Source organism: Amborella trichopoda, chromosome 7 (assembly GCF_054954075.1).
Source record: "Amborella trichopoda isolate Santa Cruz 75 chromosome 7, AtrichopodaSantaCruz75HAP2 v2.0, whole genome shotgun sequence".
Taxonomy (NCBI): domain Eukaryota; kingdom Viridiplantae; phylum Streptophyta; class Magnoliopsida; order Amborellales; family Amborellaceae; genus Amborella; species Amborella trichopoda.
In genome coordinates, this window is record NC_142342.1 from 442,558 (window position 1) to 455,467 (window position 12,910).

The following is a 12,910-nucleotide window of genomic DNA, read 5'->3' on the forward strand; positions in this document are numbered from 1 at the left end:
GCCATGGCCGCGACGGAGTCTTCTTCTTCTAAACCTGTTTGGTGAGTTTTAGAGGTATTTTTAACTTCGGCTTGATCATCATGACTTATTCGGGGTGTATTGGACATATAACTGATGCTAATAACAGGCAAAGGAAAATGACCTCTTGAACACTCCCCCTGAGTTATATTTTCCAAACTGCTCTCCAATGTGTCACGGAAATATGATTTTGTTTCAACAAATTGTACATCTATGAAAATATATATTTTTCTAGTTATGGGATCTTAAAATTTGTATCCCTTTTGAGTAGAGGAGTATCCAAGAAAAATACATCTACTGGAACGCTTATCAAGTTTATCCTGATTGTGCCCAGCCACATGAACATAAGACACGAATCCAAATACTCGCAAATGAGATCAATCAGTTTTTTGCATCCAAATACTCGCAAATAAGATAAATCAGTTTTTCTATTTTTTAAAATTTCAAGGGGAGATTTATCCTTAAGAATTTTTTTTGGAAGTTTGTTAATCAGATAGCAAGCAGTTAAAATAGCTTCAGACCAATAAATTTTTAGAACATGCATATAAAACAACAAAGACCTTGTAGCTTCCAAAAAGTATCTATTTTTCTTTTCATCAACTCTATTATGCTGAAGTGTTCCAACACACGATATTCGGTGTATAATACCAAGATTCAATAAATGCTCAGAAAAAGCTTCGTTCATATACTCTGTGTCATTATCAGTTTGCATAATTACAGAAACTATATATTGATTTGAAAATCAGTTTTGAAAATTCTTTGAACAATGGAAAAACTTTTGTTTTTTATTTCAATAAATATACCCAAGTAGCATGAGAACAATCATCTATAAAAGTAATAAAACATTTAAAGCTGGCATAAGAATCAATTGGGGCTGGTCCCTCGATATCAAAATGTATCAAATAAAAGGGTTCCTTTGAAACATGCATAAAAGATTGAAAAAGATGTTTTGTTTGTTTTGAGAATTTATAGACTTCACAAGAACGAGAGTTCAAAGATAGAGATAGCATCAAAAATTTTAAATCTTTATCTGAGGGGTATCCAAATATCAAATGCCACAATTTATTAATATCAAAATTATCTTAACCGACAACCAAAGCCTTATTCTCCTGATTAAATAAATATAGCCTATGAGACAGTCTTCCTTCACCAATTTTCCTCCCCGTAGCCTAGTCTTGGAAAGTCACAGGGTTAGGGAGAAAAAACAACAGTGATTTTACTAACAGACATCAAGTTAGAGGAAAATGATGGCATAAAAAGAACTTTAGAGTTTTATGACTTGGAGAAGAAACTGGTCTTACCAACACTATGGATAGGAAATGAAGAACAATTAGCAATAGATACATGGTTCATATTTTCATTAGTTTTGAGGTTAGATAAATATTATAAATTACTAGTCATATTATCTGTGGCCCTTGAATCTATTATCCAAAAAAAAATGTTACAGAAAGTCATGAGAGCATCCCTTCCCCTATCATGATAATTGGTAGGATCTCTACCACCACCACTATTTTGAGGCATTTTTCTTTTATATTTCTCATTATTAGCAACCATAAAAAATTTCTCAACACTTTCTTCAAAGGTTTTGAAATAAACAATCATGATATTCTTCCTAATTATGTATCAAAGTTTAGATTTTTCAAAGAGAGAACGAGAAATAGCTTTCGACCAAGTAAGATAATTAAATCCAGTCAAAAGAACAATAGTAAGTTTCATGGTGGAGTGATTTTTTGAATCTGCCATTACGAAGAAATAAAAGGAACCAGAAAACTGACCTTATTAGCAGCAAAAGACGACAAAAAAAAAGATACCGCTACCAATCGAAGATCCCAAATAGCATTGTTGTTTTTCTCTCTAGAAGTCACCAATATAATTGCATGTGGGTGCTAAGAATCGCAGCTGTGTGCAAGATTTGCTAAAGAGAGAGTCGAGCGTCGGTAAAAAAAATTCGAAAGGGAAAAAATTTGTCTTAATGTTGCTCTTTGCTGCATGCAAAAATCTGTTGCACCCATTACTGCGTGCAAAAAAAACACTTGTTCAACCACAACCAAGTACAAAACGGTGGTTTTTATAAACTGCTCCACATTATATGAGAAGCACCCTTTGTTGCCTGCAAAAATAAGTGGCCCCATTAAAAGCTTGGAAGAATAATAGTGCTTCTCGTTAAAACCCTTATCAAGAGGAAATATGGTGCGCAGTAATAAAAAGAGAATATATGGTGCGTAATAAGGGAAAAGTTATTTGAACGTAGCTGTCGTTCAAACAATGAACGACTCGTCATAGAACGGAAGAAGGTTAATGTGCAGAACTTATTGTCGACTAGCAATAGATCGTTTAGCGATCAATCGTCCTGCTCTAATATAATATAGAATATGCAATAAAAGAAATAGTAATGAGAGAGAAAGATCAACAAGGCATATACGTGGTTCGGCAATAGTGCTTACATCCACTGAAGGTAGATCGATATCTCATTCATAGGGATTACTCTGATTTATTAGAGATATATAGAATTACAACTCTTGTTTTTTAAGAAACAAATCCCATTACAATAATAATCCCACAAAATAGAAAATTCAATATAAAAACTTTAATATCTTGTATAAACTCAAACATATAATTAATATATGATTTCTATAACTTTTTAACACTTCTAACTCTCTCTCCCCCTATGTTTTCTTTGTTCCATTAACTAACTAGGCCCCCAAAAAATTGCTATAAAGCATAGTTAAGAGCTGCCAATGTTGACTAAATCTTTGTTAATTGCCTTAAGTTTTCTCTCTCTCTCTCTCTCTCTCTCTCTCTCTCTCTAACTAGTGGCTTGAGCCGAATTGGATGTATTTTAAGAATATGGACATCACGTTGAGAGTGGAATAAGACAACATAAGTTATTCCAACATGTTGTTAGAGGTGTTATGATCAAGAAACTTCATGCTCTTGGCCTTGGTGTCAACAGCGACAAACTTCTCAGGAATATTTTGGGAAAATAAATCTCCAATTATTTTTTAAAGTTTTTTACATTCTTAAGAAAGTACTACAGAAAAACTACTTATAAAAAAAAAGCTCAAAAGAAATTGGAAAGACAATAAAATATGACTCAAGATAGTGTAAAAAATAAAATAAAATAGAGATTTCAACAATAAAAATTATTAGTATTAATGTTTCCAAATAAGGAACACACTTGTAGTTCTAAATCACTTGGGTGGTAATGTTTTTTTCTTACTTTAATATTACATAAAATTGTTGAAAACAAGGGCCAAGTGGTAATATAACTTTTAACAATTAAATATTGGTCCTCAATTTTGGTGTGTATTTTCATCGGTAAGATTTGCAAATAGAAATAATGAATCTCCAAACTAAAACTTACTAAAAATATAAGACTGGTGAAAAAGATAGACAATTATTAATCTTGAATCTTAATAATTAAAGATAGCATTGAAGTGGATCGCTTATTTTACATACACATTATGAGTAGCATCAAAAATTTTGATTTAGAGGGATTAATGCTGGAGAGACAAGCTAAACAAATTTAGCTACGTGAGGCCTCTCAAGCATAATTAACAAGTCTGTGCATTCACTTTCTCTCTCTCATGAAGAACTCTCTCTCTCTCTAAACGTTATCTCTCTACCGTCATGAAGGTGTTGGGACGTGATGTCAAAATCACTTTTATATGGCATTATCTATTTAATGAGGGGTATTTAATCATAAAAAATGAATTTTTATGGAAGGCTGTAGAAGTGAATTTTAAAGAGAGAAAATAATAATAATAATAAAAAGTGGGGAGAAGTTTTGAAAGGTAGAGATTTGGGGTTTCTTGCACAAACCTTAGTACCATTGTGTCATTGTATTGACTTGGATTTCATCAGTATTTCCTTGTAGCGACGGTGTTTATCGACAGAGACAAAGCAAAGAGTTGATTGATGGTGTTATTGTGGTAGGAAAATCAATTTGAGCTTTCTTTAATATTGTATGAGGTAATCTATGCAAAATATACAAACTTGAAAATTTCTTCCGTTGATAGTTAATCATTTCCTTGCCAATTGATTTTAGGTGGACCATATATAATTTGTATCAATTTGATTTGATTATGGTTTGTACTGTGTAGTGTGTGGTTGCGCCATTAGAGTTCATATTTTATTTTACCTTGATTTCATCGTTTTTTTACCAAATTTACTATACCATAATTTAATTCTTGGGTGTTGGATTTCTTGGAATTAATTTGCTGGTGATTGGCAAGTTGGTTTCGAGGTACTAGATTTTGTTGTGGTGGGGGATTCACCGCAACAAGGGGTAATCGAGATAGCCTCGGTTCCCAACAAGTGATATCAGAGCTTAAGGGAAGTGTGTGGTAATTTGGGAAAAAGGGTAATTACAATTTGGAAGTATAGAAGTTTGATGGAAGAAATGATTTTGAACTTTGAAAAATAAAAGTTCATGATATATTGGTACAACAAGACCTTTACAAAAAAGACTACAAAAAAAATCCAAAAACCATAAAATATGAAGGATGACGATTGGGAAGAATTGGATTGGAAGGCGCTTGCCACTATTTATTGTGTTTAGGGAATGAGATACTATTTAATATAGCGGATTTATGGGCGAAGCTAGAAAGCTTGTATCAAACGAAGTTATTCACAAATCAAATTTTCTTAAAAAGAAAATCGTATTATGTGAGGATGAGAGATGATATGAAAGTGTCGGAACACTTGAATAAATTCAACAACATTATTTGTCAATTCAAGACCATCGGGGTGAAGATGGATGAGGAAGATAAGGCAGTAACACTGCTCTGTTCGTTACCAGAGTCTTATAATAACCTTATTACTACATTGAGTTGCAGCAATGAAGAATCACACAAATTGGATTCGGTTTATAATGCACTTCTTGCCAATGACCTTTGAAAGAAGACTTTGATAGGTGATTAAATAGGTTGGAGGATAGATGTCCTTGTGGAAAGAGGTCGGTTAGATGAACAGGTTGGTTCATCAAGAGATTCCTCAAGTAGCAGATCAAAGTCGAGAGGGTCTTATAACAAAGGATATTGGTTTTGTGGCTAGATTGGCCACATAAAAAAAAAAAATTAGCAAAGAAAAGGATCAAATTCCTCAAAATGTTTCAGTTCACGTATGAAAGATCAAGATGAAGCCAAGAATGAAGTTCACCAAGTTGAAGAATCAATATTTGGTTATATTGAAGATGAGGTGTTAATGGTGGGATGCGATCCCATGTACTATTAAAGTTGGATGTTTGACAGTGGAGCCACACATCATATGTGCCCGTGTAGATTGTGGTTTGATGTATATAAGTCATGTGAGGGTAGTTTGGCTTCAATAGGGAATAATTCAATAAGTAACACAACCAGAATGAACTCGGTTTGGGATGGCTCTAATATATGAAAATGTGAGACATGTGTCGGATTTAAAGAATAATTTGATTTCACTTTCTTCTTTACATATAGAAGGCTACAAATTTATCAGGCAAGGTGAAGTGCTCAAAGTTTTAAAAGGAGGCTCTAACTATGATGAAGGGAGTCTGAAAAGGAAACTTGTATAAATTATCGGGGAGCAATTGTGAATGAAAAGGTAAATTTTGTTGTAGAAGAAGAAGAAGTTTGGTAAGAGGCACATGGTTTGACAATGGAAGATCTTGACAAAGCAAGATCTTAATGGTGATATTCGCCAAGGCAGAGAAATTGAAGATTTAGGACTTTCACAAGAGGATGTGAACCCGAAAATACGTTATAAATTTTCTTCAAGCCAATGTTTAAAATTTGGTGAAAAAATAGCTGAGGTGACCAGAGTATTGTATATTTCTCTAGTGTTGATTTTGATCATTGCCATGATCTATATATATGCTTTGTTATTTCACTTGTTTGTGGTTTTCTTGATTGGCTTTTGTTTTAAACTAGGAAGAAAATGTTTTTTTTTAAACAAGTTGAGTAAGAATTCATTAATATAAGGAGATAAACTCCAATATTACAATTACAAAAAGGAAAAATAGGGTGAGTAGCCCTACCTCAAAGCAAGATCAACCATAACTTGTGAGACACAAACAATCACAAAAAATCGAAAACCCTACTCCATCTAGAAGCTTGGAAAACTCGCTGACCACTTGAAGCAAGGAAGCCTATTTTGCTCACATCCCTGAGCTCAAGCCTCATTAACTTGAAAACAAACCAAAGCATTATCCCTTCTGCAGGAAGCACACATGCCGGGGTTGGGATGCTACCCAAACTGCACCAAAATGGCAGCATCTAAAAGTAAATGGCTAAACCAATGGCCAAAGGATGGGTATAAAACATTGAGTTCGAGGGAAGAGGAAGGGAAGAGGAACCAGAGGGGGGGCAGATGAAGAACCATGACAAAAGGATGGAGAAAGAGGTCAACGATAACTCGTCTAGCAATTGAACAGGGAAAAAATGGGGATCTCACTTCTTAGAAGGAAAAAATTCTTCCATGACTGGGGAAGTGGCCTTCAGCAAAGCCATACCTATCTTGGGAGTTAACTACAAGAAGCAAAATCCTCCATGACAGGGGAAAAAGTGGCCCTCAAAAAGGTCTATCTTGTCTTAGGCGTTAACCACATAAGACCTAAATAGGGGGCGATAGGGTCTTAAATCCCTAAAAAAAAGAGAAAATCTTATCTTAGGCGTTAGCCTACCTAGACGAGGTGAAAGTCGAGGAAAAGAAAAAGAGTGCAAGAGAGTAGGAGGATCATGGACAAAAGTTGGAGATAGAAGAGAGGAAAAGAAAGAAAGGTTGGAAATGGGAGAAGATGAGAAGAATAGACTACATGAGAAGATGGAGAAGAGGGAGAAGGGGGGGAGAAGGGTGGACAACCCCCCCTTAAGACACCAAGAAGCTATATACTACCTTAGAAATGAAATAGCAGATGAGGAAGGCTTAGAACAAAGGCCTGGAAACCAACCCTCTGGGAAGAGAGAGAGAGAGAGGGGAAAACCAGAGAAAGAAAGAGAAACAGAAAGATCTAGCCCACAAGAGACTAGATCTAGCTCAAAGGAGGAAAGATCAAGAGAAACAACAGCTGCAACATGACATATGTTTCCTCTCACAGGGTGGTGTTGGTGGCAGCTACAGCAGGGCGGTGGCGGCTGGTACTGCTACTCGGTTGTGGTGGCGGTGGAGGTTGCTACTGCTACTCGGTTGTGGTGGCGGTGGATGCTACAGTTGCTAGGTAGAGGTGAAGGTGGCTGCTGTCTAGGATGGCTTGGTCGGCAGTGGATCTCTTGGAAGCGGCTAGGAAACCCTAGCAGAGCCACTTCCTCTACCAACTTGGAAGAACATGTTGGAATGAAGTGAAATAGGTACTTTGAAATTTAAGAAGTATGGGCAAGTATAGCCAAGGTTTTGAGCATAAAGAAGGCTTCGTGGGAGAGACTGACATAGGGTTTCTAAGTGATATCAGCTCAAGCACAGTAGATGTGTAGAAAATGATTCACCTAGAGTATATGTGAAGGCAAGATGGCCTCAAGAACTTAAGGATGAGAATGTTGAAGAATGTGGAGTTTGTAAAAGAAGAATAAACACAATTGAAAATGAGCAAGGCATGGCCACGGTAGTTATTGGACTAGAGAGCTCATGGCATTCGTTAAGTTCTCTAAGTTCTTTAAAAAAGGAATAACAATATATAATTGACAAGACAAGGGTATAATTTTGTATCAAGGTGGAAAATTTTGAGACATGATGCCAAAATCATTGGAAATTTTTTTGCACAAACTCCAGCACAATTGTACCCTTGTATTAGGTTGGATTGCATCGGGGATTCTTTGCGGCGGCGATGTTTGTCAACAAAGACAAAGCAAGAAGTCGATTGATGATATTATTGTGGTAGGAAAATCAATTTGAGTTTTTTTTACCGTTTTATTAGATAATCTCTACAAAACACACAAACTTGTAAGTTTCTTCTATTGATAATAAATCATTTACTTGCCAAACGCCCGTGGATATAGCACGATTTTGCGTAAACCACATATATTATGTGGTGATGTTGATTTGATTATGGTTCGTAGTGTGTGGTTGTACCATTGGGGTTCTTATGTTACATTTTATTAATTTTACCATATTTTTACCAAAGATTTCTTGAAATCAATTTATCAATAATTGGCAAGATGGTTTCAAGGTTTCAGAATTATAGCAGCGAAAGATTCACTAAACAAGATAGCCTCGGTTCCCAACAAAAAGGTGTCTCTCTCTCCCTCTCACTCGGACACTCTAGGTGTTGTGAATCCTTCTTTTGTTCTTTTGGTAGCAGTGGCAGTAGGAATCGAACTTGAGATATATAGCTTGGCTAATCTCAACTACTGATTAGTCTGGTTGGAGGCCAATGCGGATGTTGTCTCTCCTTGACCCAAGACATGAAGAAGGGTGTTGAGCCTCTCTCTACCCCATCATAACTCATAACATGAAGAAGGGTGATGGGTCTCTCTCTGGTTCTATACCCCATCATAACTCATAACGTGAAGAAAGGTGTTGGGTCACTCTCTCTACCCCACGGCTCAGGTGGTATCGAATGAGTCCCAAAAAGGTAAGAGGAGCAATGATATGAGGTAGCCCTCTCGCTATCTGTTTCTCCTAAAACCTCTCCCAATTTTGGAGAAATGGTTTGAGAGATGAAATGCACCTCCTACTGAGTTTGGAGCCAAATATGGGCAAATGAAAGCCCCAACTGAGAACGCCCTCTGCATGTAATGCAATGCAATGCAATGCAATACAATACAATACAATGCTCTCTCTCTCTAACAACATGAGAGACAGAGACATATGCAAGTGAAAGAGAGAGATAGAGATGGAAAGAGAAAGACCCTCCTAGAGATAGAGATGCCTAGAGATTTAGATAGCTAGAGAGAGAAACTGAGTATTGGAATCTCATCATAAGACTCCAAACACGAAACGCCTTCACCCCTACTGACATCCTGATTCCCACACTTCTTACTTCCAACCCATAAAACGATAAAATTTCTCCATTATCAATAAAAAGCCCAACCTCCCATTAAATTTAAAATTAAAAAGATAAGGAAACACAGGATATCAAATAAAAAAGACAAGAAAAAAACCTCCCCAACAATTTTAACTGCTAACCATTTGATCACTGTTAATCTTTCAAGCAGATAGATGATCATGGGACATAAATGGATGGCCCCAATTTAATGCTGCCACCTGTGGAAATGTAGTACTGATATTATTGAAAGAGATTGGAGGATTTTCTTCTAAGAAAAATTAATTGGTTTTTTAGTGTGGATGTGGATTATTTAAGGTTGTAACTTTATATTCAGAAATAAAATTGTGATAATCTACACCGTCTATTTTATCGGATTAATTTTATATATATATAATATAGTGGGGATGACAGTTTCTTTCCTATCGGACAATGTATATTTGACAAATCTTTTAAGACATTATTAATACATGATAATGCTCAATCTAAAACTTTAAATAAACTAGACACTGAAATTACTGCTATATTTCAATAAATAAAATTCCAAAGTTATATAATTTTTTAATATAAGTGATAAAAATAAATAAAATTTTTAAAAGTAATATAAATAAACAAATTTTAGAGGTACTTTTCCCCTAGGACAATAGCATGGAAAAATGAAACCCCACCACCATAAAGTTTTAGAGAGAGAGAGAGGGGGAGGCTTTAGGGGAAAGGGAATCCAAATCTTCCAAACGCTCGAGACAAATATGTTGCAGAGAAGGCAAAAGCTGGCTGCTGCTTTTGGAGAGCCCAAAAAGGAAAATCAAAGCACTCAATTCAGCCCTTCCCTCCTTCCTCTCTCTCTCTCTTTCTAAGAAATAGGGGGTTTAATTCAAGGAAAAAATGTATATAAGGTTGAGGTCTTAAATAATTAAATTATTGGGCACCTCAAGAATTCACTGGAAGATGGTTTGATGTTGAAAAATTATCGAATCTGATAACACATGGAAGTTAAAAAAAAAGATTACAAATCTTAAAAAATAGTGCATCTTGTAATGTATTATCTAGACCTATCAATTTTTAAGTTTTTTTAATAGTTCATAGTTCTTCTTAATCTAAACAATTTTTTAAAGCTTTAAATTTTATATTTAGATATAAAAATAAAATTTCATGATATCATCATAAAGATTTTTGGTATTGAAATGACATGATACTTGGATTGTTTATGCCCTCAGCCTTATTTATACCACACCCTTAATTCAAATGCCTCCCTCCCTCTGTGTCTAAGAAATAGAGTCCCTCCATTTTTAACCCCCGACTAGTGCCCAACCACTAAGACAAATGAATGAGAGAGAGAGAGACCGAGTTTTGGAGAGGAGTTGAGAGAAAAGCGATAGAGAGAGAGAGAGAGATACCGAGTTTTGGAGAGGAGTTGAGGGAAAGCGAGAGAGAGACCGAGTTTGGAGAGGAGTTGAGGGAAAAGCGATAGAGAGAGAGAGAGAGAGAGAGGAAAAAGCAAGGAAGCAAAGAGGTTGGGTGTAGTGAGAGGATTTTGATTTTGTTTTATTTTGTTGAAAAGCCCAAAAGTTGTCTGTTTCATGAGAGAGAAGAAGAGGGGAAGGACACCAACTGTACACTTTACATTACATGCACACATGAAATGAAATAAAATAAAACAAAATAAAGGAAACCAAAAATTCCCTTTAAATGTTTTTCCCAACACTTTTTTGTTGTATTATACAATAATCCTCCCTTTCCTCCTCAATAAATCCTTCATCACCACCCCCTCTCCATTCCCTCCCCCTCTGCTCCTGCTTCCCCTTCTCTCTCTCTCTCTCTCTCTCTCTCTCTAAGAAGATGAGATGAGATGAGTGAGAGGAAAATGTAGGTTGTGTGTTGAGGAGAGATGAGTGAATGGTGCAAGTATGCTATGCCTGGCTCCCTGTATGCCACCTGCACCGTCCATGATCCTTCCATTGACCATGCACCTGGCGTGCGAGGAGCCATGCATACTTACCTCTCTCTTTCTCTCTCTCTCTCTCTCTCTCTCTCTCTCTACTATGTTTCAGTTGCGCTGTGAAACTTAATTCTTGATCATTTATGTATTCCAGGTGCTCGTTTGTGACAAGATGGGCCGAAGACTGCACCCTCCCTCTCTCTCTCTCTAAAAGGAAAAAGACAAGATGGGCAGAAGACTGTTCTCTCTCTCTCTCTAAAAGGAAAAAAGATTGGAGGATGGAGAGGAGCATGTATGCATGGTATCCTCACCATTAATTTACTTATTTGATTGCTCATTCTCATCTTATTATTCCTTTCATAATATTCCTTCCTTATTCAGCCTGAGGTTGCATATGAATTCAAATCTTCCCTTGTTTTCTTTTTCCCTTTGTGACCAATGAAGTATCAATAAATAGTGGAAACAAGTTTACTAGTTCATGATATTTCTGTCTCGTTTTCAAGTTTGGTTCTTGAACAACACCCAATCCAGCAATACAAACACCAGAGAGAGAGAGAGAGAGAGAGAGAGAGAGAGAGAGATACTGGTGCATGAAGGTCTTAGAGAGAGAGGTATTGGTTCATGAAGGTGTTGGAGAGAGAGGCATTGTTTCATGAAGGTCTTAGAGAGAGAGATGGGGTATTGGTTCACTAAGATATTAGAGAGAGAGAGAGAGAGGTTTTGGGTATGGGCTCCTGAAGGTCTTAGAGAGAGAGGTATAGGTTTTGGGTATGGTCTCATGAAGGTCTTAGAGAGAGAGGTATTGGTTCATGAGTGAGGTGAGGTCCTTCCATGTTTACAGAAGAGAAAAGAAAGAATGTCTGTGGAAATGTGCAGCAGCAGCAGCAGCAGCAGCATTATTGGCTCTTCCAATGGCAGCCATACGTTTTGAAATCTGGGCCGTCCATTCCACTCTGATCAAGATTCGGATTGTCTCCTTGAGGACTGTCCTGTACTTTAACCTCTCCCGCTCTTTGTTTCTATTCTTGTTTTACTCTCCCCTTCTAGGTTTAGAGAGACAATGCTTGCCGAAAGGGGCGCAGTTCCTATAAGCCCTAGGATTTATGAAGACAAAGTAAAGCCTTATCTAGAGTTCGAGTTCTAATCTGAAAAGCACTTTGGTTTTCGAAAATCTTTAAGATGACTTTAAAATCAATTTTCAATGCTGATTATGAAATTTAAAACTCAAAAAATTAAAGATTTTGCGTATCCAATAACGTTTATTTATTTTTGGGCAAATGGACGGTCTAGATAATATTTTGTAATATATAATATTTTTAGAGTTTAAATTTTTTTTGTTTTGTTTTTTACAACCATAATGAAGATAATCATTTTAAATATTTTCCATGGAGAACTACAATTTTTAGTGAGTTTGGAGGTAAAGCATTAAAGGGTTGCAGCCTTATCAAAATATTTTCTTAACAAAAGATATGGGCTCCTTTTTTTTCTTTTTTTTTTCCTGGAGAAATTGGAACAAGGTCCTCAGAAGGGCTAAGGACTTTCGCAAATTTATATTGAAATAAGAAATAATAGAAAATTATATATATATATTTTTTTTACATCTATAATGGTCAAGACTGAGATAATATTTTTTCCACCGCTAGAATTACAATTTTTGGTGAGTTTTGAGATAAAAGGTTGCAGAACAAGGTCTCCAAAGACCAATGACTTTCGCAAATTTATATTGGAACAAAAAATAATAGGAAGGAAGCTCTATCTTCCCCCCCTTTTTTTCTCTATTTTTTTTTTTTTGTTTTGGCTGAATTTGTGAGCTCCCACAACAATTAACAAAATAAAGGCTCATTCTTATTTTAGAGTTCATAAGTAATTGGAGATATTTTAGTGATTTCCACTTCTTTGGGCAAGCGTAGGCCAGGGCGTAGTCTGGGCCATCTTTGGCTTGGGCCCAACTCATACCGGACTAGACCAACACAGCCTTGGCCAGGTTTGGGGCAGGGCCA

General features: G+C 36.1%; 1 long non-coding RNA gene across 1 annotated transcript; it reads left to right on the forward strand.

Moving 5' to 3' along the window:
• The first annotated feature begins 10,700 nt into the window (after nucleotides 1-10,700).
• LOC110008111 (uncharacterized) lies at nucleotides 10,701-11,247 on the forward strand. The gene is made up of 2 exons (XR_002282632.2): nucleotides 10,701-10,837; nucleotides 11,065-11,247. It is a non-coding gene; the product is annotated as an uncharacterized LOC110008111 (long non-coding RNA).
• Nucleotides 11,248-12,910: the final 1,663 nt, after the last annotated feature.